Below are 4,009 nucleotides of genomic sequence, written 5' to 3' on the forward strand. Positions count from 1 at the left end.
GCTACATCATGTCAATCAATGTAGGGGCTTTCTTTTTTTTTCTGGTCGAAGGGCTATAAAAATTGTTTATTTTAGATCACATACTTTGTAGATGTTGAGATACAGCGTTTGATAAATCAGTAATTTCTTTTTTTTATAATTTGTTTCTCTTTATTTGAATATCTTGATTACATAAATGATTGTGATAAGGTTTCAGTCATATAAAGATCACCCCTCTTCACCAGTGCAACATTCCCGCCACCAAAGTCCCAAATCTCCCTCCATCCCACCCCACCCCCACCTGTACTCCAGACAGGCTTTCCAGTTCCCTCATTCATTCACTTGATTATGGTAGTTCTCAGTGTAGTTATTTCTATAACTGTGCTCACCACTCTTGTGAGTGAGCTTCATGGAGTGAGCTGTTGTTCCAGCTCTCCTCTAATTGTCTCTGAGGATTGTTACAAAAATGACTTTTATTTTTCTTAAAACCCATAGATGAGTGAGACTATTCTGCGTCTCTCTCTCTCCCTCTGACTTATTTCACTCAGCATGATAGATTCCATGTACATCCATGTATAGGAAAATTTCATGACTTCATCTCTCCTGACGGCTGCATAATATTCCATTGTGTATATGTACCACAGTTTCTTTAGCCATTCGTCTGTTGAAGGGCATCTTGGTTGTTTCCAGAGCCTGGCTATTGTGAATAGTGCTGCAATAAATATAGGTGTGAGGAAGGGGTTTTTGTATTGTATTCTTGTGCTCCTAGGGTATATCCCTAGAGGTGGAATAGCTGGGTCGAATGGGAGCTCAATTACCAGTTTTTGAAGAAACCTCCATATCGCTTTCCATAGAGGCTGTACTAGACGGCATTCCCACCAGCAGTGGATAAGAGTTCCTTTCTCTCCACATCCCCGCCAGCACTGATTGTTCTCATTCTTTGTGATGTGTGCCAATCTCTGTGGTGTGAGGTGGTATCTCATCGTTGTTTTGATTTGCATCTCTCTGATGATTAGTGACGAGGAGCATTTTTTTATGTGTCTTTTGGCCATTTGTATTTCTTTTTTATCAAAGTGTCTGTTCATTTCTTCTCCCCATTTTTTGATGGGATTAGATGTTTTGTTTTTTTTTTGTAAAGTTCTGTCAGTGCCCTGTATATTTTCGATATTAGCCACTTATCTGAAGGATGTTGGGTGAATAGTTTCTCCCACTCAGTGGGTGACTCTTGTATCCTGGGCACTATTTCTTTTGAGGTGCAGAAGCTTCTCAGTTTAATGTATTCCCATCTGTTAATCTCTGCTTCCACTTGTTTGGAAAGTGCAGTTTCCTCCTTGAAGATACCTTTAGTCTCAATGTCATGGAGTGTTTTACCGACGTGTTGTTCTATATACCTTATGGTATCTGGTCTGATATCAAGGTCTTTAATCCATTTGGATTTTACCTTCGTACATGATGTTAACTGGGGGTCTATGTTCGCTTTTTTGCAAGTCACTAACCAGTTCTGCCAGCACCACTTGTTGAAGAGATTTTCTCTGCTCCACTTAGGATTTCTTGCTCCTTTGTCAAAAATTAGGTAATTGTATGCCTGGGGAATGTTCTCTGAGAACTCAAGCCTATTCCACTGATCTGAGGGTCTGTCTTATTCCAATACCATGCTGTTTTAATAACTATTGCTTTGTAATACAGTTTAAAGTTGGGGAAAGTAATGCCTCCCATTTTCCTTTTCCCTAGGAGTGCTTTAGCTATTCGAGGATGTTTATTGTTCCAGATGAACTTCATAAGTGTTTAATCCACTTCTTTGAAGAATGTCATGGGTATTTTTAAGGGGATGGCATTAAATCTGTATAATGCTTTGGGGAGTATTGCCATTTTAATGATGTTAATCCTGCCAAGCCATGAGCAGGGTAAGTGTTTCCATTTCCGTGTGTCCTCTCTTATTTCTTGGAGCAGGGCTTTATAGTTTTCTTTGTATAGGTCCTTCACGTCTTTGGTCAAGTTGACTCCAAGATATTTGAGTTTGTGTGGCACTATTGTGAATGGGATTGCCTTCCTGACTTCCATCTCTTCCCTATTATTATTGGTGTATAAAAAGGCCATTGATTTCTGTAGGTTGATTTTGTAGCCTGCCATCTTGCTATATGAATCTATTGTTTCTAGAAGCTTTTTGGTAGAGTCTTTAGGGTTTTCTAAGTAGAGTATCATATCCTCTGCAAACAATGAGAGCTTGACTTCTTCCTTTCCTATCTGAATTCCCTTAATATCTTTTTCTTGCCTGATCGCTATAGCAAGAACTTCCAGTACTATGTTGAAGAGGAGTGGTGAGAGCGGACAGCCTTGTCTTGTACCCGAATTTAGAGAAAAGGCTTTTAGTTTTTCTCCACTGAGGATAATATTTGCCATTGGCTTGTGGTAGATGGCTTCAACTAGATTGAGAAAGGTTCCTTCCATTCCCATCTTGCTGAGAGTTTTGATCAAGAATGGGTGTTGGACCTTATCAAATGCTTTCTCTGCATCTATTGATATGATCATGTGATTTTTATTTTTCTTGTTGTTGATGTTGTGTATGATGTTAATAGATTTACAGATGTTAAACCATCCTTGCATTCCTGGGATGAAGCCTACTTGGTCGTAGTGTATGATCTTCTTGATGATGCATTGGATCCTATTTGCCAGGATTTTGTTGAAGATCTTTGCATAAGCATTCATCAGGGATATTGGTCTGTAATTTTCTTTTTTGGCAGCGTCTCTGTCTGGTTTTGGTATCAAGGTAATGTTGGCTTCATAAAAGCTGTTTGGGAGAGTTCCCTTTTTTTCAATTTCATGGAAGAGTCTGGCTAGGATTGGTAGTAGCTCCTCTTGAAAGATTTGAAAAAATTCATTAGGAAAACCATCTGGGCCTGGGCTTTTCTTTTTTGGTAGATATTTGATTACAGTTTCAATTTCCTCTGTAGTGATGGGGGTGTTTAGATATGCTACATCCTCCTTACTTAAATGTGGAAGGTTATAAGTGTCCAAGAATTTTTCCATTTCTTCTAGGTTCTCATGTTTTGTAGCATAAAGTTTCTCAAAGTAGCCTATGATTATCCTTTGGATCTCTGCAATTTCTGTTGTAATCTCCCCCTTTTCATTTCTAATACGGGTTATCAGATTTCTCTCTCTCTCTTTCTTTGTGAGTTTTGCCAATGGTCTATCAATCTTGTTTATTTTTTCAAAGAACCAGCTTCTGCTTTCGTTGATCTTTCGGGTTGCTTTTTGGTTTTCCACTTCATTGAGTTCCGCTTTCAGCTTTATTATTTCCTTCTGTCTCCCTATTTTTGGTTCCTTTTGTTGGTCATTTTCTAATTGTTTAAGCTGCGCCATTAAGTTATTCAGGTATGCTCCTTCTTCCTTCCTGATGTGTGCTTGTAGAGCTATAAATTTTCCTCTCGGGACTGCTTTTGCTGTGTCCCATAGATTCTGGCAGTTTGTGTCTTCATTATCATTTGTTTCCAGGAAAGTTTTGATTTCCTTTTAGATTTCATCTCGGACCCACTGGTTGTTCAGTAGCAGGGTGTTTAATTTCCAATTGTTAAAGTTTTTCTTCTGTGTGGCTTTGTAGTTCACATCTAATTTCAGAGCCTTGTGGTCAGCAAAGGTAGCCTGCAAGATTTCTATGCTCTTGATTTTATGGAGGTATGTTTTATGTGTCAGCATGTAGTCTATTCTGGAGAATGACCCATGTACATTGGAAAAGAATGTGTATCCAGGTTTTTTGGGATGGAGTGTCCTGTATATATCTACTAGTCCTCTTTCTTCCATAACTCTTTTCAGGACTAGTATGTTTTTGTTGGGTTTCAGTCTGGTTGACCTATCAAGTGTTGATAGGGCTGTGTTGAAGTCTCCCACAATGATTGTGTTATTATTGATTTCTTCTTTCAGATTTGTCAGTAATTGTATTAGATAATTTGCTGGTCTCTCATTGGGTGCATATATGTTTAATAGTCTGATTTCTTCCTGTTGCACATATCCCTTGATTAGTACATAGTGTCCA

The sequence above is a fragment of the Suncus etruscus genome, chromosome 10 (assembly GCF_024139225.1).
Source record: "Suncus etruscus isolate mSunEtr1 chromosome 10, mSunEtr1.pri.cur, whole genome shotgun sequence".
NCBI classification, from domain to species: Eukaryota; Metazoa; Chordata; class Mammalia; order Eulipotyphla; family Soricidae; genus Suncus; species Suncus etruscus.